Below are 24,820 nucleotides of genomic sequence, written 5' to 3'. Positions count from 1 at the left end.
CCACAACTATGGTCTACTCCTCAATGCAACCAAACCTGCACTACGGTGCAAGGGATACAGCATTGTGGGAGTGCAGCTTATTTACCACTGGCACAGCGGTGGACCCAGGGATTGCCGGCATGGGTATCATTTATTGAAGTGATCCACATTTTATACATGACACTGCCTGATGCTGCTAAATTATGGACATAGCCAGTTGACTTATTTTCAACTTTGATCAGGGCCTCTAGCTAGTTTGATGTACATTCTGTAGCCAGTTGTACTAGTGCATACATGGACTCTCATTACAAGTCTGGCACTCCTATGACCACAAGACTGCCACTGCAAATATGACCACCACCAACAGTGCAGATGGAAGTGGTTCATTTTGACCATGGGGAAAGCCCCATGGGCAAATGGCCTGGCACGGACAGGTTGCTGGCAGCTTACGGACAGGGAATGATACCAGTCCAGCCTTACAATGAAGGCTAGCCTGCAGATTCTGTTACCGCTTTTCCACCAGTCTTTGCATGGTCCAACCACATGGTGTGGTGTGTCCCTGGGTGCCCCTGCACTGCCCATGCACCTGGCATGGACAGTGCAGGGGCCCCCATGCTCAGGCCCTTTGTGCTTTGTGCTTTCCGCTGCCTGATTTTCAGTGACAGATGCATCATGTGCTGTCACACCCAATGCACCCCAAGATTGTTGCTCACTCTATTTCATCCAGCAACAATATTGTGGTAACTTCCCCGCAGAGCTGACATGAGGAGACAGATTGCCATCAGCCATCCTAGCGTGAAATTCATACTGTCAACCGTGGCGGGAAAACCGCACTGGCAGTCTTACCAACTCCAGACTTGCCCATGCCACATCCCTCGCCGGTCAATGTGATATTGTATACCATGATGTTCACAGACATACACCATATGTTGTGTTTGTGTGATTGTTTTCCCATTCCCAGGTGGCTCACATGGTTGTGTCAGAGTTGTTGTGGACTCAGTCTATATGTGCTGTGTGCTACAGATTGCAATCTGTAGTGCAAATATTCCTCTAGTGGCACAGTTCTGATCAGTGTCAATATGTGTGGCTCAACACTGCACCAAGTTAGTTACGCAGGGTAGTTCCATGTTTACTGTGATACAGGACCACCCTACAATTCCCCCTGCAGCTGCACAGATTACTTTTTCCTGCACCCAGACAGGCATCCTTACTGCATGATGGAGAAGTGGCTGCCTTATGGGGATGTGTAGTCTGCGTATGGGGTGGTGTTCCTCTTGCGCATGTATGAGTAATGTCAGCGAAGGTGCCATTTTAATGTGTGCTGACATGTGTTTCAGCAATGGGACATGGCAGTAGCAAAATGTTTCTTCAAGAGACACCACCATGACGTAACCCCAGGAATGGTATTGACTGTCTTCCTAGTCTCTGATGTTTCAGTTGTGTGGGTAGAGTAGGTTTGACTGTATGCAAAGAGTGTTGTGACGACACATCCACAGATAATATACATGCCTTCCATTCAATGTGCTGCATATGTACATGTTGGTGAATAGCCCTGGTGATTGACAAATGTCCAGGATGTGTATGTGTTGTGGTGCATGGCACAACCAAGGAGTGTGCACATGTGTTGCTTCACTTTGAATGGTGCTTCTTGATTCCTGGGCAATGTGTCCTGCTACACTCCTTTAGCATGCATTGAGTGTGCCCTATGTGCCTCCCCTTTCCGCATTAGTAAAATTGGCAGTTATTTCCCCCATGCAACCTACCCTGCATTTGTTTGGTTGTTGGAAGTCTGCTCTGTCCTGTCCTTGTATTCCTGTGTATTCCTATGACCAGGTCTTCCGGGATGACCGCTGAAACCTTTTCCTCCATCTCCTCCAGGTCCCCCTGTGGTGCAGGACTTCTACCTCCAGTCCGCAGCGCTGCCTTTCTGTTCCTGGCCGTTTTCTCCTTAGTACGACGCTTACAATCAAGCCAACGCTTCTTGCACTCAATGACAGTTCGCTTCACCTCTGCCACACTGTTGATTTTGTCCACTATTTGCTGCCATATTGCCTACCTCTTATAAACTGGCAATTTGGAGGTGTTGAATAGCTGGTGTTGGTGCTCCGTCACCTCTCTACCAAGGATTTCATGCTCCTCCTCACTAAACCGATATTTGTGCTTTTTATTTTCCTTCTCCTGGGACTTCTGTTTGTCTGCCTGGCTGGTTCCTGGGTGTAGTGAGTCACCCTGGGGTCTGCCTAATGCTTTCATCTTCCCCTTGAAATGCACTCTTTCCTGCTTTAGCATCCAATGTTGATGAAAATGTGGTGTTAAAATGGTTCATATACGTTTGCGACATGTTCATGTACAGCAAAACGGGTTAGAGTCAGATTTTCAGCATTAACGTCAGATTGCCTTACGACAGGGCACAACAGTTAATGTTAAATTTTTTACTCTAACCATTTCTTAGCGCCGTAATGGTCCATAGAGTAAATATGACTCCCGGATGGCGCAAACTGGTGCTAAACCTTTTGACGCAAAACTGCTTTTGCACAGTTTTGCATCAAAAAGTATAAATCTGGGCCTCTGTCTGCTTGGAGTGAGTACCTGCTCCCACTGAGCTCCTGCTCGCACTAAAATAGGCTCCTGGAGCAGCACTGCGCATGAAGGATGATCACACCTTTCACAGATTCAAACCCCACCCCCTTGCTTACATTAAACATCTGGTGGTTGTTCTATTGAAATGACAGGGACTCTGACACCAGCCTGCTGCTCAATGATTTATAAATGGGTGGCGCCATGGTGTATGGGTGGAACCATGGTCTCTGGGCAGATGATATTCTGCGCAGTGATAAGCACAAATTACTTTGAATTATACATATTACTATCTATTGCTTGCTCGCAACATGTAAAAATAACATTGACAAAGCCGTACGAGCTGTTGTGCTGTATGTCTTAAAGTAACAAAAAAAAGAGATATGACTCAGTCAGCACTGCCGCGTCATAGCATATGTTTATTTTACTTTACACCATGCTGCACAGCAGTGACTCGCACCGCTGTGCCACATGTAAACAAATGACAAACCTGATAGATCTTGCATAGGCAAAACCTAATGGCTTTGCCAATGCTTCTTTTGTTTAAGTATCCTGACTGAGAGCTATTTGGAGCCTCATACTTAGATGAAAATGCAATTGAGGGGAAACAAAGGTACAAAGCATGTTATTCCTTCACAGGAACCTAATAGAGGCATGCTTTTACTTTGTTCAGTCCCTGTACATAAGGGATATGCAAGCGCTGTAAACATTTCAGATCTGGTGTCCTGTCCCAGTATTTACACAAATAACAATTAAAATACCAATATTTTGTTTTATTTCTTTTACAGTGCTACTTATCCAATTGCAGAGTATCAGAGCGCCGGACATCACTAGTACACTGTATACATTGACAATAAATCATATGTGTGTAAACCAATGTATAGGATGTGTCACCAAGTGTGGGGGTCACTTGTCCTTCATAGCTCACTGTGCTCTATTAGAAGGATAACACTTTATGAACTGTGAGTAACAAAAGGATCTCTGGGTCACAAACAGTAACCCACTCATCTAGCAGCATAAAATAAAAATCTGTCATCTGCGTGTTACCTGATGTACTTTGCAGGAGGCGCATTAACCCTCTGTGCTATTTTGATTCAAAACTGGGAAGAGACAAACAATATCTGCAGCAAGTGCATGAACCTCCAGAGTTGTTTTACCATTATTATTATTCCTGATATTTACTGCAGACAAAGACCTCTGAAGCAGGTGCCTTAACCCCATGATATATCTTAAAATGCAGACTTTGCAACAAATGAAGCAAAACATATTTACTGCTAAGTTTTCCCCTGTTGCCATTTTTTTTGTGGCAGTGATTTTCGAAAATAAATGTATAGATTAAGTCCCAGATTTTTTTTGGACCTGACTCAAAATCTCATTTGTTAAAATTTGTAATGCGCCCAAGTGTACTCATGATAGACCAGCTAAACATTATGGGTGAGGTGTTAAGTTCTGATGTCACTTCTTGTGATGTCACTCCTGTGATGCCATGCGTGATGTCACACGCCATGATGTCACTTGTATACTACCTAACTTGGTTAGTCTCTCCACTTCTTCTTTTACGACTTGTGCTCTGCTTCATAACATAAGAGCAGAACATGAGGATTGCTTCAAGTCGCATCAGTGAGTTCCATCCTATGGGTGCCTTGCCTCTCAGTGCTCTGCTAATAATCTCAGCTCAGATTGTCTTCTGCCGAAGCAAGATGCTAAACTCAGCTTCGTTCATGACTGCACCTCTGCATCCCAACTATTTTTGGACTTTCGTTCTCTTCAGTTAGTCAGCTCATATGCACAGGTATTTGCAGAATTTGGATAAACACTAGGCGTGGACTCACGTATTCTACAATTTAACTAACCTGATGATACCAGTGAATCAGGGCCTGATTTATATTTTTTGGTGCAAAACTGCGCTAACACAGTTTTGCACCAAAAAGTTGTACACCAGCTTACCCCATTCTTGAGTGCTAGCCAGGCACCATATTTATGGAGTGATGCAAACCGGTGCAAAATGACGTTAGCTGGGTGGGGGTGGCGGTATGGGAGACGGGGGTTTTGCCCCAGAAAATGACATTAGGCAGGTTAGTGTAAAAAAAAAAAAAATGACTCTAACCAGCCTAACGTCATTTTCTGACACAAAACTATCCATACCACATGACTCCTGTCTTAGAAAAGACAGGAGTCATGCCCACCACCCCAATGGCCAGCACAGGGGACCAGGGTCCCCTGGATATGCCCATTGCACTCAGTGCCATATAGGGGGGCCATTTTAGGATGTTGGTGGGGGTGTCCCTGGGCGGGGGCACCCGTGGGATTATTCACTGGTGTTCCACTATGGAAATAGGCCCACAGGTCCCCTAACGCCTGCCCTGACCCAGGCGTTAAATAATGGTGCAAAGCAAGCTTTGCACCATTATTTGACCCCCTCCTCCCCCATGCGTGATTTTACCATGGGAGGATAAATATAGCGCTAAGGTCATAGAGTAATTTGTTGCACGGGAACGTCTACCTTGCATCCCATTGACGCAAGGTAGGTTTCCACGTCCCAAAATTTACTTTAACTCCATAACTTTGGTGCTAGATGGGTCTAGCGCCAAAGGATAAATATGGAGTTAGTTTTGCACAGAATTTGCGTTTAAAAAAATGATGCAAATTCAGCACATAACAAGTATAAATATGCCCTTCAGTGTCTCTCGACTTCTGTTCTATAAATGAATTACTTTCTCTTGAATTTCTCTTTGTTCCAAAAGTCTGTAAAGTTCAATCACCTTGTGCTCAAGGTTTTCTCAACATCACTGCTTTCTAAGCTTCTCTCAAGGTTGCCACTGCAGTCTCTTTGAGCCTTTATTCACATTCAAAAGCCTTTTCAGTTTCCTTTCAACCCCCACGCTTTCTGCAGAAATTGAGATTTACTCTGACCAGTGTGCACACTACAGATGTGACAGGAAAAAATGGGGATTCACCAGGGCACAAGTCCTAAAAAAAGAAGTGGGGGGACTAACCAAGTTAGGCGGCATGCGTCATGTCATGTGACATCACAGCGCATGTCATCACATGTGGAATCACAGGGAGTAGCATCACAACCCATGACCTCTCAGGAACTGACATCAGAAATAGTGACATCAGATCTTAAGACCTCACACACATGTTTAGCAGATCTAACATGAGGACATTTGAGTACTTTGCAATATTTAACAAATTAGATTTTTTCATCTGGGTTGTCCCAAAAAAAGTGAAGCAACCCCAACACAAAATCTGGACCGCTATTTTAACAATTATTTTTTAAAACTCTGGCAAATAGAAATTGAAAACAAGGAGAAACCTAGCAGTCCATCTGTTCTGCTTAGTTAGTGCAAAGTCTGCATTTTAACCCCTTTGCTGCCAGGCCTTTTCTCCCTCAGGTGCCAGGCCTTTTTTTGTCTATTTGGGTCAGTTTGTGCTTAGGCCCTCATAACTTTTTGCCCACTTAAGCTACCCATGACAAATTTGTGTCCTTTTTTTCAAATATCCTAGGGACTCTAGAGGTACCCACAGTTTGTGGGTTCCTCTGGAGGAGATCAAGAAATTGCCCAAAATACAGAGAAAATGTAGTTTTTCTTAAAAAAAAAGAGAAAAAAGGTCTGCAGAAGAAAGCTTGTATTTTTTTCCCCCTGAAAATGGAATCAACAAAGGGTTTTCAGGAAAAGCCAGACTTAAATCAGAAAACCAAATTTTTCAACACAATTTTGGCATTTTGCTGGGACCTACCCCATTTTGAATATACCATGGAACAACTACTGCCTAAACAACGACGATCTAAACAACTACTGCAGAACCACGATAAAACCTAAACAATGACTTTTTTTTACAACAACGTCTCAACAACGACTCAACAACGACTCAACAACAACAAAATCCTCTCAAACAGTAAAACACCTAAACAACAACATCAACTACAACGAACACCGGAACCCCGACAATACACATCAAAATGAACTACGAAAATAAAAATAAAACGTTGTCTAAACTAAAACTAAATTAAAAAAAATTATTTCAATTTCTAAACAAACAATGCAATCTTCATTTACAGAAAAAAAACAAAAATTTAAACAAACACATAAAACGGACTACATTAAAAAAAGAACACAGCATAAACGCATAATCCTACAACACTGTTACAGCCCCCAAGAACTATTTCTCCCCCCAAACAACACTGAGGAGAACGGGAAAACAATCAAAATGACACAAACAGTAATCTCAAAGAATAAACATACGTTCAGTCATATACAATAAAAAAAAAATTGAAAAGAGGTTCTGGGGGTCATTCTGACCTTGGCGGTAAAAGGCGCTTACCGCCGGTCAGAAGACCGCCAAAACACCGCCGTGGCCGCGGTAAGCCGCCACGGCCATTATGACCCACAACGGCCAAACCACCAAAAATCCAACCTCCACTGCAGCCCGCCACATCAGCGGGCAGCGATAAACTGGAGATGACCAAACCTCCACCGTCACGCCAACAGAAATACGCCCATGCCATTACGACCCACGAATCCACGCGGCGGTCTTTCAAACGCGGTATTCCATTGGCGGTACACACCGCGGCGGTCAAAATACACACACAGCACCAAAACACAGCCACATTGGACAATTTGAAATACACACACCTGAAACACATACATCCACCACTCCCACACAATCAATCAACTATAAAACACACACCCACATCACCCACAAACCCCTACAACCACAATTTTGACGAAGGAGAGAGAGATACAGCAAACAATATACAGCTATACACACTGAGGCACACTACACCTTCACACACACCACATAGAAGCACAAAGCACCACACACCAACACACTCATAACCACATACACCACCCCACACCTCACCCACACCACCCCATGGCACCCCAAAGGCACCCACGGTTTTCGGACCAAGAACTCAGGGTCATGGTGGAGGAAATCCTAAGAGTGGAACCCCAGCTCTTCGGCTCACAGGTGCAGCACACCAGTATAGCCAGGAAGGCGGAGCTATGGCAGCGGATCGTGGACAGGGTCAACGCGGTGGGACAGCATCCCAGAAATCGGGAGGACATCCGCAAACGATGGAACGACCTACGGGGGAAGGTGCGATCGATGGTCTCAAGGCACAACATCGCGGTCCAGAAGACTGGCGGCGGACCCCCACCCACCCCTCCCGAATTTACATCATGGGAGCAAGAGGTCTTGAACATCCTGCATCCTCAGGGCCTCGCTGGAGTAGCCGGAGGAATGGACTCTGGTAAGTCCAATCTCAACTACTTTATCCCCCCCACCCCACCAGCATGCCAACTCACACCCCCACCCTCACCCCCAACCCCCAGCACACATCCTCCCTGACAATGTCTCACCAGCACAACCCACCCATCCCAACACCAACCCCTGCATGCCAACACAAACCATAGACACCCATCACCTAAGCATGACCACTGCACTTACCCATCCCCCCCCACTAACTACCCTCACAACACCTCCCTCAAGGGAATGCCTGCACTGGGGGACAAGGGCACCCATAACTCGCACGCTATTGCACACACAGAAACAATAACCAAACTCTCTTACCCCATGCAGGACCCGAACGCCAACACACCGGTCAGGAGGGTCCAGAAATGTTCATCCCACCCCCGGAACAGGCCCAGAGTGATGACAACAGCTCTGTCGACACTGAACCTGATGACCAGCCCGGACCATCGGGGACCTCTGGACAGTGGGTTCCCCTCAGGCAGCCACAGGCCACACCAGACCCGACCCCCTCTGGCAACACCAGCACAGCACCCACCCAGCGGGCCCATGCCTCTGTCTCTAGGACAGGTCAATCAGCGGTGTGTCTGCCACTACAGGGCACCCAGGCTAACCCACCACCCCAACAACAACAGGGACCTGGGGGCAGTGGTAGCGGGCACACCGTCCAAGGGACAGAGGCCGGGGGAAACCGGGCAACTCAGAGGGCTGCTGTGCGACAGGGGGGGGGAGGAGAGGCCCAGGGAACCCACTCTCCAGGAGGCCCTCACCACCATCATGGGAGCCTACCATCACTCCCAAGAGACGATGGCGACGGTACTGGCCAGGTTCACGGAGATCCAGGCACAGCAGGAGGAACGCTACATAGGGTTCAGGGACAAGCTGAGAAACATCGGGACCGCAATGGGGACCATCGTCCTGGCCCTCAACAGGATCGAAGACACGTTGCGGGACCATGTGGCACCACACAGGGCCCCTGTCACTAGCCCGGACCAGGAACAGCCTACCACCTCCGCCGGCGCTAGTGGACAGGAGGCCCCAACACCACGACAGGCCACCAGAACCCCACCTCCTGCTGAAGAACAACCACCCCGCAAGAGGAGCCTGAGATCCAAAAAAACGACAGAGTAGGATGTCAAGACCCCCGCCAGCAGGACATACCCCCTGAAGTCATCCCACTGTCCCACATTGCCACCCTGTCCAACCATGAACTGCCTGTGCTCCATCCTTCCACAGGCAAAAGGACAATGCACCTGTGAGACTGAGAACTGGACTCTGCCATGGACATTACTCCACCCCCACCCATCACCCTTATAATCACATGTACCAATATCTAGCACTGTAAATAAATCACATTTTGCACACAAATCAGTTTGGAGTCATGCTGTATTCTTCACAAATGTATTACACATTACACTTCAATATCTGTTCTGTCAATTAGTGATGACAACATACCAATGTCAATACGATGTAGTTCATGGGCAAACCAAGCAGAAGTCACGCACTGAGTCATACAGCACTGAGAAGGGAAAGGGAAAAACAAAAATGAGTCACAAAGAACTGGGGGGAAATACAGAAAGTAGAGATGCAGGAGGCTCTAAGCAAACGTGAAATGGCGTGGGTGATTCTTACCTGTGGGCTACTGGAAATACTGTTGTATAACAGTCTCCCTGTTGTCTGTGTTCTCACCGTCGTCTTCCTCCTCTTCACTCTCCACAGGCTCCACGGCTTCTACAACACCACCATCTGGACCATCCTCCTGCAGGAAAGGCACCTGGCGTCGCAAAGCCAGGTTGTGAAGCATACAGCACGCCACGATGATATGGCACACCTTCTTCGGTGAGTACATCAAGGATCCACCTGTCATATGCAGGCACCTAAATCTGGCCTTCAGGAGCCCAAAGGTTCGCTCAATCACCCTCCTAGTACGCCCATGGGCCTCATTGTACCGTTCCTCTGCCCTTGTCCTGGGATTCCTCACTGGGGTCAGTAGCCACCGCAGGTTGGGGTAACCAGAGTCACCTATTAGCCACACACGCTGTCTCTGTAGCTGTTCCATCACATAGGGAATGCTGCTATTCCGCATTACATACGCGTCATGCACTGACCCAGGGAACTTGGCATTTACATGGGAGATGTACTGGTCAGCCAAACAGACCACCTGCACATTCATCGAATAATAATTTTTCCTGTTTCGGTACACCTGTTCATCGCCATTTGGGGGGACTAAAGCCACATGGGTCCCATCTATTGCACCAATTATGTTGGGGATGTGTCCAAGGGCATAGAAATCAGCTTTCACTGTAGGTAAATCACCCTCCTCTGGGAAAATGATGTAGCTCCGCATGAGTTTCATCAGGGCAGACAACACTCTGGACAAAATCTTTGAAAACATAGGCTGAGACATGCCAGATGACATGGCCACTGTTGTCTGGAATGAGCCACTTGCCAAAAAATGGAGGACTGACAGAACCTGCACTAGAGGGGGAATTCCTGTGGGTTGGCGGATGGGGGACATCAGGGCTGGCTCTAGCTGGGCACACAGTTCATGGATAGTGGCTCGGTCAAGTCGGTATCGTAGTATTATATGGCGTTCTTCCATTGTCGACAGGTCCACCAGCGGTCGGTACACGCGAGGATTCCTCCTTCTCATCGCAAGTCCCAGCGGACGGTGCCTAGGAAGGGGAATATGGAGTACAGAGTCAATCAACTCACAGGTACGTACAACACAGCTTGCACAGTACACGTAAATGTATGGCTTCCTATGTTTGTATGTGTGCCAAAGCAAGGCCTAGGCCTGTGTGACGCAGTAGAAATTAAGCCATGTGGGCCCTTGAAATGGCGGCTGCCTGACCTGTGAAGTGGGACAATGGGATGTGAGGTAACTGCGCTGGCGTGGCACACCGTGGCGGTAGGCGGTCAAAGACCGCTGTGCGAAGACGCATTGGTTAACATTGAACCCTATGGGATTCAGGAGCCAATGACGATGTGCGCCGGCGATCGCGTTACGCACCGCCGCGGTACGCACCGCCGCGGGCGTGACCACCATTTTCTATCTGCTTAATCACTCGAGACCTGATCATCCACAGGAGAGGACCTATACTGCAAGTGCTGCTGTGAACTCGGTCTGGAAGTGACAATGGCTGCTGCGACTGGGGAAAGGGCCCCTGCCTTCACGTCTGAAGAGTTGGAGAAACTTGTGGATGGGGTCCTCCCCCAGTATGCGCTACTCTACGGTCCTCCAGACCAACAGGTGAGTACACTGAGTGCACATTGAATGGGTTATGCCTGTGTGGAGTGGGGGGGATGTAAGTTGGTGGGGTGGGGAGGAAATGAGGAGTGCAACGCACGACAGATGAGAGAATGGGCCACATGGCAAGGTTGGGGAGGGGGGGGCATGTACTCCAAACATGCAGAAATGTGACGTTTTCTCTTTCCCACCCTGTACATGTCAAACAGGTGAGCGCCCATCAGAAAAGATATTTGGCGTGCCATCGCCAAGGAAGTCCGGACCCTGGGGGTCTACACCAGACGGGGCACCCACTGCCGCAAGAGGTGGGAGGACATCCGCCGTTGATCACGAAAGACCGCCGAGTCACTGCTGGGGATGGCCTCCCGACCTAGGAGGGGTGCCAGTCGTACCCTGACCCCCCTGATGTCCCGGATCCTGGCGGTGGCCTACCCTGATTTGGATGGGCGCTTGAGGACAGCACAGCAGACACAAGGGGGTGAGTATCTGCACATTCTGCTATGTTTACGCACAGTCGAGGCGTCTGGGTGGGGGAGGAGGACTGTGGGAGACAGTAGGCCAGGGCGCTTTCTGGAGTGTAGTCCCCTCCCTTAGACATGGCCCTGTGCCCCCGCCCCCCACCTCTGTAGGGTGCCAAGTGCAGCTATCCATGGTCCAGCATCACCCATGTGCGCGTCTGCTGTCCCTAGACCTGTTGGCCTAGTCAGAAGTACTGAGTAGTGTACCCCAAGTTCGCGACTTAGTGCATGAGGCACCTGTGTCTGTCCTCTCCGCCAAGGGTATTGACAAGGCATGCACTCAACTTTGTTTTATTTCTCCCCCCACCCTTATTCTTTGTCTTCTTGTGCTTTGGCATCATCAGGCGGAGGAGAATTGGCGTCGGAGCACGAGGGAGCTGCAAGTCACCAGGCCCCGGTGGGCACTGAAACAGACACCGAGGGCACCAGTGATCCGGAGGGCGAGGGGAGCACCACAACGGGGGCCGGTGGAGACACCAGCGACACGGACACGTCCTCGTTTGGGAGCTCCCTAGCGGGGGCGGCAACATCTGTGCCCCCCGCAACAACAGGTACAGCCGCCACTCAGCGCACCAGCACCGCCCTCCCAGCAGCCCCTCAGTCTTCGCTCCGTGCCCGCTCGCCCAGGAAGGCGCGCGTCTCCTTCGCCCCAGGCACCTCAGCCCCTGCCTCTGTTACCCCTGCTGCCCTCAGTGCGGAGCTCATTGACCTCGTGAGGACGCTCATTGTTGGGCAGACTACCCTTTTGAATGCCATCCAGGGGGTGCAAAGGGAGGTGCATCGGAGCAATGCCTACCTGGAGGGCATTCATTCGGGTCAGGCTGCCCATCAACGATCGTTCACTTCTCTGGCCTCAGCACTGACGGCAGCCATTGTCCCTGTTTCCAGTCTCCCTCTTCTATCTGCCTCCACCCTTTCTCTGTCTCCTGTTCCTCAGCCTATCCCATCCACACCATCAGACCAGCCTGCACACACCTCAACACCCAAGGCCAGCTCATCCAAACATAAGCACCACAGAACACACAAGCATTCACCCAAGCAACACCCAGATGCAGACATACCGACAGTCACTACCACCTCTGTGTCCCCGTCCTCCTCGTCTCCCTCCTCCCTCCCTGTGACATCTACACTCACACCTGCATGCACACCAACATCAGCCAGTTCTTCCATCACCAGCACACCCTCCACTACAGTCCTCACACGTGCAGTCATCACCCCCACTGCCATGTACACGTCCCCTGTGTCCTCTCCCACTGTGTGTGTCACCCCCTCTTCCAAGACACATAAACGCAGGCAGACACCCAAACAACAGCCAACCACCTCACGACAGCCTACGTCCCAGTCACCTGCACCCAAGGACAGCACACCTGACTCTCATACAACCACATCCTCTTCCTCCACTTCTATCACCACTACTCCTACCCTTTACCTTGGTCCTAAGAAATATTACCTCTCCAAACTTAACCTCTTTCCCTCCCCTGACCCACCCCCTCCATCTGGGAAAAGTCCCAAGGGCACCTCAGCCACCACCAGCCCAGCCTCTAAGGTGAAAGTGGTGCATGGGATATGGAGTCCACCCTTTGGCGGCAGTGACACTTCAGTCAGCAGCAAGGGGACAGCCAGCCCCCCCCCAGGCAAGAGGACCCGGAAAGTGAAGGGCCGCCGTGAGCGGACAGAGATGGCTGCCCCCAAGGAGATAACTCCGGCCACTTCACCTGCCACAACAGCCAGGGGAGGCAAGGGCCCGAGGGCCCCATCTAAGGAGCGGAAGGGCAGCAGGGCGGAGAGGGCAGCCACCAGGAGCGCGGAGCAGGAGGGCCCCACAAGCCCCATCCCGGGTGCAAGGGACGACATCAAAGGGCCCAGGACTCCGTCCCCGAAGGGGCCAGACACTGCACGTTCGGAGGGCGAGTGAGCAGGGTGTCCAGGCCAGGTCTGACTCCCTTGACATACTGCACGAGCACTGCTGAACTGGGCCCCGCCGCCAAGACAGGCACCGCTGAACAGGGTCCCGCCGTGCAGAAGAGCACCGCTGAACTGGGCCCGCCGCCAAGACAGGCACCGCTGAACAGGGCCCCGCCATGCAGAAGAGCGCCGCTGAACTGGGCCCCGCCGTGAAGACAGGCACCGCTGAACAGGGCCCCGCCGTGCAGAAGAGCACCGCTGAACTGGGCCCCGCTGTGAAGACAGGCACCGCTGAACAGGGCCCCGCCGTGCAGAAGAGCACCGCTGAACAGGGCCCCGCAGCCAAGACAGGCACCGCTGAACAGGGCCCCGCCGTGCAGAAGAGCACCGCTGAACAGGGCCCGCCGTGCAGAAGAGCACCGCTGAACTGGGCCCCGCCGTGCAGAGGAGCACCGCTGAAGTGGGCCCCGCCATCTCAAGCACCGCTCCGCTGGGCCCTTCATCTCAAGCACCGCTCCGCTGGACCCTTCATCTCAAGCACCGCTCCGCTGGGCCCTTCATCTCAAGCACCGCTCCGCTGGGCACCGCCGTCTCTGCACCGCTCCGCTGGGCCCTCCTGTCAAGCACCGCTCCGCTGGGCCCTTCATCTCAAGCACCGCTCCGCTGGGCCCTTCATCTCAAGCACCGCTCCGCTGGGCCCTTCATCTCAAGCACCGCTCCGCTGGGCACCGCCGTCTCTGCACCGCTCCGCTGGGCCCTTCATCTCAAGCACCGCTCCGCTGGGCCCTTCATCTCAAGCACCGCTCCGCTGGGCACCGCCGTCTCTGCACCGCTCCGCTGGGCCCTCCTGTCAAGCACCGCTCCGCTGGGCCCTTCATCTCAAGCACCGCTCCGCTGGGCCCTTCATCTCAAGCACCGCTCCGCTGGGCCCTTCATCTCAAGCACCGCTCCGCTGGGCACCGCCGTCTCTGCACCGCTCCGCTGGGCCCTCCTGTCAAGCACCGCTCCGCTGGGCCCTTCATCTCAAGCACCGCTCCGCTGGGCCCTTCATCTCAAGCACCGCTCCGCTGGGCCCTTCATCTCAAGCACCGCTCCGCTGGGCCCTTCATCTCATGCACCGCTCCGCTGGGCCCTCCTCTCAAGCACCGCTCCGCTGGGCCCTCCTCTCAAGCACTGTTCACGGTTCACTGTGCCCACCATGCATCCTCCTTGTCCAGTGGAGACATTTATCCACCTGATGGACTGTGGCTTTGCACTCCCCAGGATGGCCGAGTGGGCAACCCACCCACTGTAGAGACATTGAGAGACTGTGGCTTTGCACTCCCCAGGATGGCACAGTGGGCAAGCCACCCACTGTAGAGACATTGAGAGACTGTGGCTTTGCACTCCCCAGGATGGCACAGTGGGCAAGCCACCCACTGTAGAGACATTGAGAGACTGTGGCTTTGCACTCCCCAGGATGGCCGAGTGGGCAAGCCACCCACTGTAGAGACATTGAAAGACTGTGGCCAAAGGACTCAGGTCTCCTGTGTGGGCTTTGCCCTTGTTTCACTACACTTTGGCCCACGGACATATTTAAATCGTCAGATGTGCAGGACTACTTGCTTCAGTTATCCACTGCTGTGTGAATATTTTTTTTTAATGTAAATATTTTTGATGGTTAAACAATACTTTTCTGAAGCTAATTTGTACATAAATATTTATTCCCAATTTGATTATGTCATAGCATTTTTTACGGGTGTTTGGGTGGTGTCACTGTGACTTGTTGCTCTGCATTGTGTGTACATATTGGGGGGGTGGGGGGGTCGCATATGTGTGTGCCCGTAACCTTTCGTCCTCCCCCTCCTGTGTGCAGTACTCACCGTTGACGTCTGCGCCGGAGTTCGTACTCGTGGTAGATGAGCAGGTAGACGAGAGCAGGTATGATGTTCAATTCGGGTTCCATGCTGTCCTCCTTCCTCGTGGAGTGCGTAGAGGTGAGCGTTTTCCCGTTCGTAGTCTATTTCCGCCGTGTTTTTATCGGCGGGGCTCCCGCCCCGGAAAAGGTGGCGGATTGGTGGGTCGTGATAGGGTGGGCGGTACATTGTCTGCCGCCTGCCTGTTGGCGGTGACCGCCGCGCTGTTTGTTTGTACCGCCGTGGCGGTCGGAGTGTTAAAGCGGCGGCCTGTGTTGGCGGTTCCCGCCAGGGTCAGAATTGCATTTTTTTGACCGCCGGCCTGTTGGCAGATTGGCCGCCGCTTTATCACCGACCGCCAGGGTTAGAATCACCCCCTCTATCTTAATTTTAATTTAACACTTCAAACATGTATATAAACACATATGCAGCTGTCCACCATTTTAGGTTCAGTGTTACACAGAACAGCACACAGAGAAGACGTGTTTAAGAGAACGAAGACACAGCGATTAAAATTTTATGTAAGATCCCCATCTACTGTATTTAACAGGTAAATTATTATTCGAAAATACCCAAAAAATAATTAATTAACAAAACAAGAGCCAAAATACGAAATAATAAATTAAAGTATATGTCTTTAAAATTACAGAGATACACTACAGAATAGTGAACAAGAAACAAAGAAAATAGTTTGAAAAGCACAGGTAATTTCCGCTTTTTTTCCAGAAAAAAATGAATACAACTATAGAAAAGGAATTAAAAAATATTAATATGTATTTTCCCCAAAAAAAATCAATTAAATTCACCTGTACACCAAAAAAACTAACTTGCCCTACCTAACAAAATATAAAATTACATACTACCTAGCGCAAAATTGACTATTACAGGGAAACCGTTAAAAAAAAAATTAATACAATATAATATTTATACTGTGTTCATATGTAAAAAAATACAGTAAACTTAAATTACAACACTATTTTCTGTTTCTTTATATATACCAAATTCAGATAAAATTAACAGAAAACCACTTCAAAATACCTTCCTCCCAAACTCTGTAATATTCTTTTGTCACTCAGGCTTTCCTCCACAAAAATGTTGTACACCTGCCATTAGCAAATATTTCAAAATATTGTACAGAAAACAAATGAAATCCTCTTTCTGCTTCTCTGTCTCATAATCTTGTTTTCGGTCTTTATCTTGCCAACCAGGGGACTCCTCTGATCATGCTTAAGGACTATATATCCGCTTGATCCATTTTTCTACGACTGCCTGACCAGCCCTCTTTGTTTAAGTGCCCTATTTTAAATAGGTTTCTAAAAGGGATTGTACATAGCTTTCCCCCTACACCCTTTATCAGTCCTCAACTGAATCTTAATCTACTTATCACTTAGCTCATCTGTGCGTCTTTTAAGACACTTGACACTTATCCCCTCAAGCTGCTCATTATCAAAACCGGCTTTCTTATAGACTTAAAAAATACAGTATTTTAGCACTACTAGATATGTGAAATTAAATGGTGAAGAACACTAAATATTCCATATATGTATTATACATCTTCAACAAACTTAATTCAAAGCAGTGGCAAAATACCACTTTGTAAACAAAAATACTATTTCTACCTCACTCAGACAATAAGTCAAATTAACAGGAAAGGAAAAACCAGCTATACACTTACTTCTAAACAGATACTAATCAGTGACTCTGAAACATAAATACAGGAGACTCTCTCCAATAAATACTTCCTTCATCAAAAGTGTTTAAAACTAACTAAAATATAAATATAAATTACTAAAGAGAATACTATAAAACATTTTTTTTTCAGATTCACCAAACAAATGCCACTACAGAAGATCATCAACAACGTAAAAACCACTATCTTCAAAACCATACAATAAAACATCACCTAAACAGTAAGTATAAAAAAAATACTATTACCACTCCACCAAGTACTTACCTAAAAACAAGACCTGTATAGTAACTAGACAAAACTACTAAATTAAGTCCACCAGGAATTATGTCAACTCACATACTGCACATAAATAAAAAAGAAAAACACTACTAACAAACTACCAGATACCTACCAAAAAAGCTGGAAACAAACAGTATATAAGAGCACAATTACTAATCCTCCACCACAAAGTACTTACCTTATAACAGGCTCTGGACAGCAAATATAGCCAAACGAACAAACCAACTCAACTAAATACTTACCTCGAAGCACAAAATAAACACTCATTAAATACCAAATTAACTATTGTAACACCATTAAATATTTACTTACTAACTTATTTTTTGTCTTTTTCTATTATTTACAGACTCTCCAACAATGGCCTCACAGGGTGGAGCAAGTTATGTGACGTCACGCACAGGACATCAACTCCTTAAATTTGAAGGGTATCTTTATTGCAGAGATAAGACTCAGAAGTCATTGGAGGTGTGTACAATACTTCTCTTCACATTGCAGTTGTTAGGACAACAGAGCATAACCACTCTGCCTCTGCAATGGAAATAGAAGTATGAGAAAATATACAAAAAATAAAACAGTTTGCACGGACCTCCAATGAATCCTGCGGACAGGTGCTAATGGCAGTAGCGCAATCAATTCCCGAACAGGTTGCAGGTAGCATGGCTTCAATACAAAACCTTAGACGAATGTTCCAATGAGAAAAACTGGCAAGTAACCCCCAACATGTGACACCAAAATCCCATGCAGATATTAACATCGCACCAGAACTAAAACTTACCTTCTTCAATGAAGAATTCCTAATATACGACAATGAAAACCCTCAAAAAAGAATTTTAATCTTTAGTAAAAACCGCAACTTACTAATCCTACAAAATAGTGAAATTTGGGTGATGGATGGAACATTTAAATCAACACCACATCCATTCAACCAAATTTACACTACACATGCTACAAAAAATAACACCACAATCCGCCTCGTATATGCATTACTACCTGACAAACATTCCTCTACTTACAATGAATTTTGATCAGTAATCAGAACCAAAACAATGAATAAAACACATAGAAAAGTGATAATTGACTTTGAACTTTCAATGATAAACACAATAATAAAAATATATCCAGAAACACAAATACAAGGATGTTTTTTCCACTTTTCACAGGCATATTGGTGTTGAATACAAAAATCATCCTTAAGTAGAGAATATTTTTCAGACTGTATACTCCAATTTGAATTAAGAAAACTAACTGCATTATGCTTTGTACCACCTGATAAAGTAGATCAATATTACACAATAATGACAGAATCTAACTATTACACAATAAATGAAGACAAATTGGCACCATTACTAAATTATTTCGAAGAAACATGGATTGGACCCCTAAACAGATCAGGTCGCAGAAGAAAACCAAGAATTCCTATACAGTGGTGGAACTGCTACATGACCTGTTTAGAAGATGGAGCAAAGACTAATAATGCCATTAAGGGATGGCACAACTCCATCAACAAAGCAATCAGAAAACCCCACCTAAACCTGTATCATTTCCTGGAAATTTTGAAAAAGGAGCAAAGTTTCCAAGAAATTAGGCTTGTTCAATCACTATCATATAGCCTGAACCCACACACAACCCAAAAAAAAAAACAAATTTCAGAAAACATATTGCCAGGAATACAAGAATTCCCTTTAATGGTGCCTTCAGACTACCTAGACAGTCTAGCATATATACTAACTTACTAACAACAATTAACAAACTCACTATTACTTGTCAGTTTCCAAAACACCATTAATTAAATTGAAATTGTTGAAACATTCTTTATACCAAATTATTCCCAAAACACAAAAGTTCCTACCTACGGGTGTTTTCTTGTCTTAATGTAACAATACGACCATCTCTGCATCTCTCCCTGTAGAAATATTTATCTTCTTTCATATAGGTAAGGCATTTTGACCTGTAGAAAAAAAAAAAAAAAATCACCCCAAAAATTACCATTCATAATACAAAATATATGATAAAAAATAAACATATGTACATGATAACAACGGTACCAAAAATAATTATAACAAACTTTTTATCCAAGTACAAAGTATGTGAAGCACAATATTCTACATAAGGCCAGAAAAAAAACATTTTCTCCCTAAAACTTAGAAAAAGCATAACTCACATACTAGAGATATACTAATTTAAAAAAAAAATACAGCATTAAGACAAGAAAACAAACAAAAAAGAAATCTATGGCAAAAATAAACAAATACGAATAACAGTAAGATACAATAAATACAATTTTTTGCAAAAAAAACTGCCAACTCCATCTATCACTGAAATATAACATAGATCAGCATCACATTTTTATAACATTAACATTATAACTATTGCTAAACAAAAAATTGCTAAACATTTTTTTTAATAACACTGCAATCGATAAGTAACCTGTACAGGAAAAAAACATAAAAATTATTAACATATGCAGCTTCGAAACGCTACTCCCTAACTTGAAAGTACCTCCGATACCTACCTCTTTAATAAAAATACCCTAAAACATATATTAAAAATAATTTAACTTAACTTACTCGAGCAAGGTGTCTTCTTCCATCCAGTCTTGACCGCAACGCTCCCCAGAATGAAGAAATAGACACATGACCTACGTAAACAGAGGAAACCAGTAAAAATAGAAAACTGACTATTTCTTACATAGGAAATAATGGAATAAATAGAACAATACCACAAAAAAAGTATAAAAAAAATATAAATAATTTTTGTAAAATTTTGTAAAAATAAGTAAAATTATATTTATGTTTAAAAAACAAATCTGTATTTTTTTAAAGTTGTTATAAAAAAAAATAAACATTTTCAAAAGTTGTCATAATCTGTTTTTATTTTTTTTAAAATGTATTTGCATGAAAAAATATGAAGAAATGGTGCACGTTTTTTTTTAACTATAATACAATAACACAAAAATAAAAAGACCAAACATATCTTCTCTCACTTCATTTTAAAAAATAATTAACTGTAAAAAACACATAAATATTTCTTTCAAATATATTATTAAATTATAAATGAAAAAAAGTAAATTCAAACATATTATACACACATATAAATATATGTAATTCCCCCTAAAAAATATCATTTCCACTGCAAAAAGAAATTACAACAATTAAAAAATATATAAACAATAGAAAAATAGTACAAATTCAATAAATAAAACAAATAATTAGTAACAAATTTAAAAACGTTTTGCATATTAACCAAACTAATTAAAGTTTGAACATTAAAATAATACACAAGTATATTCTTTTTAAAAAACAAAACAAATATATTTAATTAAAATACACAAAATAAATTAAAAAAAAAACCAACACAAATATTACCTATAAAGCTTAAATATAAATTACATTTTCCAACCATAACAAACAGATACCATATATCCTGTCCCATTTACCACTAAACAAATCATAAAACAAAAATCATAACATAATTGTTAAAATTAATACCAAACCATCAACACAGTTCCCCACTAAAGACCCCTAAATCCTACATATTCCACACTGAAGTTCAATACATGTTTATTTATGTTTTAAAGCACTATAAAAAACATAAAGTAATTAAAATAATACCTGGGTACTACTACTCTTCCCCTCCTATAAGCTGTACATCCCAAATATCCAAACCCCTTACTCCACACCATATTTTTTTATATATAAAAAAATAATAAAACATTAAAATAAATACCCAAGTATAAATACACTTCCCCACCTTCCATCCCATACATCCCACTCCTTAGCCTAATACATACTAATAAACTTCCCCACCCACAACTACTAAATCCCATATATCCCGCCACTAATTGTACAGCAATTTTTTTAAAACCATAAATAAAAAAAAATCATAATAATAGTAATACCCAAATATTTTAATCAATACCTAGGTATTAATACACTCCCCCGTCCATAACCCCAGCATCCCACACATCCCACTCCTTAACCCAATAATTAGTCCCTAAGTACTACTACTGTTCCCCTCCCATAACCACTATATCCCAAATATACAACTCCTTACTCTGCAGCATATTTTTTAAATATAAAAAAGAATAAAATATTTAAATAAACACCTAAGTATTAAAAGACTTCCCCACCCATAATCCCTCTATCACATACATCCCGCTCCTTACCCCAATGCACAATGATACACTTCACGACCCACAACCCCTAAATCCCATATATCCCGCCACTAATTCTACAGCAACATTTATTTCTTTAATCAACAAAAAATAATTATAATAATAATAATAAGAAAAATAATACCCAAGTATTTTAATTAATACATATGTATTAATACACTTCCCCACCTATAACCCCTCTATCCCATACATCCCGCTCCTCAGCCCAATACACATTAATACACTTCCCCACCCACAACCCCTAAATTCCATATATCCCGCCACTAATTCTACAGCAACATTTATTCCTTTAATCAACAAATAATAATTATAATATATAATAATAATAATAATACCCAAGTATTTTGATTAATACCTAAGTATTAAAACACTTCCCCACCCATAACCCCTGCATCCCAGACATCCCACTCCTTAACACAATAATTAGTCCCTAATTACTACTAGTCTTCCCCTCCCATAAGCCCTACATCCCAAATATGCAACCCCTTACTCCACAGCATATTTTTCTATATATATATTTTTTTTAAATAAATACCCAAGTATTGATACACTCCCCCCGCATCCCATACATCCCGCTCCTTAACCCAACACATATTAATACAACCCCCTGCCCATAAACCCTATGTACCGTATATACCACCCCTAATTCCACTACATTCCTCATTTAATACTCAAGTGTTTAAATTAATACCTGAGTATTAATACACTTCCCTTCCCATAACCCCTACATCCCATATATCCTACCCCTTAATGCACAGTATTCAAACCATATATACAGAAAAATTAAAAAAAACACATGTATATATATATATATATATATATATATATATATATATATACACACACACATACAAATATAAATATATATATATATATATATATATATATATATATATGTATTTTTACCTAACAAATAAATATTATGCAAACAAAAAACTATAATAATCTAAAACAAATTCTTACCTTAAAATTCATTCTTCCACCATTAAAGTTGTTGCAGCATTCGTTCTTTAGGAAAATTCGTTGTTAAGGCAGTAGTTATTCTGTACCTTGTGGTACAGACTAACTAGTGGTCTAATACTCGCTGTTAAGGCAGGTCGGCCTTAACAACAATCTTTGTTCAGGGTGTTTCCCCCCCATTTTTACTATTTTTAGCCTCTTTCCAGTTAGTGCCAGAAATGGATGTAAAACCAATGCTGGATCCTGGAAAGTTAAACATTTCTGAAAAGTAGACAAAGTTCTGAATTCAGCAAGGCGCAATAACACTTGTTCTTCTATTCTGTGTACCCCCAAGTCTCACGATACAAATGGTACCTCACTTGCGTGGGTAGGCCTAATGCCCGCAGCAGGAAACTCAACATAGACACATCACATTTTTATATTGAAATCTGACGTGTTTTTTGCAAAGTGCCTAGCGTTGGATTTTGGCCTCTAGCTCAGCAGGCACCTAGAGAAAACTACAAACCTGTGTTTTTTTTAAAACTAGACACTTATGGAAATCCAGGATGGGGTGACTTGTGGGGCTCTCATCAGGTTCTGTTACCCAGAATCCTTTGCAAACCTCAAAATTTGGCAAACAAAAAAAGTTTTCCTCACATTTCCGTGATAGAAAGTTCTGGAGTCTGAGAGGAGCCACAAAATTCCTTCTGCCCAGCATTCCCCGAACTATCTCCTGATAAAAATGGCACCTCAATTGTGTTGGTAGCCCTATTGCCCGTGACAGGAAACACCCCAAAAAGGCAACGTGGACACATCAAAATTTTACATTGAAATCTGACGTGTTTTTTGGAAAGTGCCTAGCAGTGGATTTTGGTCTCTACCTCAGCCGGCACCTAGGAAAACCTACCAAACCTGTGCATTTTTAAAAACTAGACAACTAGGGGCACCCAGGATGGGGTAACTTGTGGAGCTCTCACCAGGTTCTTTTACCCAGAATCCTTTGCAAACCTAAACATTTGACAAAAGAAAACACCTTTCCCTCACATTTTGGTGATAGAAAGTTCAGGAATCTGGGAGGAGCAACAAATTTCCTTCCACCCAGTGTTCCCCTAAGTCTCCCGATAAAAACAGTACCTCACTTGTGTTGATGGGCCTAGTGCCAGGGTCAGGAAATGCCCCAAAAGGCAACGTGGACACATCAAATTCTTACATTGAAATCAGACGTGTTTTTTGGACAGTGCCTACGGCAACCATGGCCGAGAGCGAGACCAGCTCGTCCAGGGCACCTGAGGTGTTAAAATATATTTTCTAGTTGAGGTACCTGCTGCAGAGATCTTTGTGTGCCAACTAAGTCTCAGGGTCTAATAGTAATGGTAAGATCACTTTGGAGGTTAACTCAATTGCTGGAGAGAGATATCTGTGTTTTGTCTAGTCCCAATTTTGAATCAAAGTAGCATAGAGAGTTAATTTGTCTCCTGTAAAGTACATTCTGTAAAACGCAGATAAGATATTTTTATTTTATGTGAATGGGTAAGTGGGTTACTGCTTTTAACACTGAGATCCTTTTGTTAGTTGCAGTTCATAAATTGTGGGTTACAGTGAGCTGAGCAGGACATGTGACTCCTATGCCCTGTGACCCTCACTGTCTTATGTTATATATTCTGTACATTTATGTACACACAAGAGTTATTGTCAATGCATAATATATACGTGTGATGTAAAGTGCTCTTACACCCTGCATTGGGATGGGTAGTGCTAAAGTGCTATAAAAGATATAAAACAAAATAGTTGTATTTAAATCTTAATTGATGTACATATTGAGAGAGCTCAAGCCATCTGACCTTCTTACAGTGCATGCTTTGGAATCTGACAAGCCCCTTCCCCGCCTGTATGTCCCTGCTCGGAAAGCAGACAACGTGCAGGCGCTGCTGAATGTGTCCCAGTGTCCACAAAAATTACACCAGCACAAGCATATTTCTGTGGGGCCCACATTATTTGCAGGGTAGACAGCGTCAGCCATGTGAAAAAAGTGTGCAGAATCCACCTACCTGCCTCTACCCTCAACTCGAGGCCTGAGATTCACCTGCTGTGTAGCCAAATACTGACCTCTTCTCAGCATTTCAGTGGAAGTGCATCAACCCAGGGACACACGCTCTAACTCTTCAGGGGCCCACAGTCCTTCGAGGGGCCCCATCATTTTACGTCACTGCACTACCACCCTGCTGTGCAGGTAGTCCCACGAGGGTCTTGTTTAGGGTAAATTGATTTAAATGAGTCCTTCTTTTAGGACAAGTGCTAAATTCCTTGAAAAAAGCTAAAGGAGTGGGGCAACAATAGCCCGCTTCCTCTGTCCCTTGA

The sequence above is a fragment of the Pleurodeles waltl genome, chromosome 3_2, assembly GCF_031143425.1.
Source record: "Pleurodeles waltl isolate 20211129_DDA chromosome 3_2, aPleWal1.hap1.20221129, whole genome shotgun sequence".
Taxonomy (NCBI): domain Eukaryota; kingdom Metazoa; phylum Chordata; class Amphibia; order Caudata; family Salamandridae; genus Pleurodeles; species Pleurodeles waltl.
The sequence above is the reverse complement of the archived record's forward strand: the minus strand, read 5'-3'. Positions refer to the sequence as shown.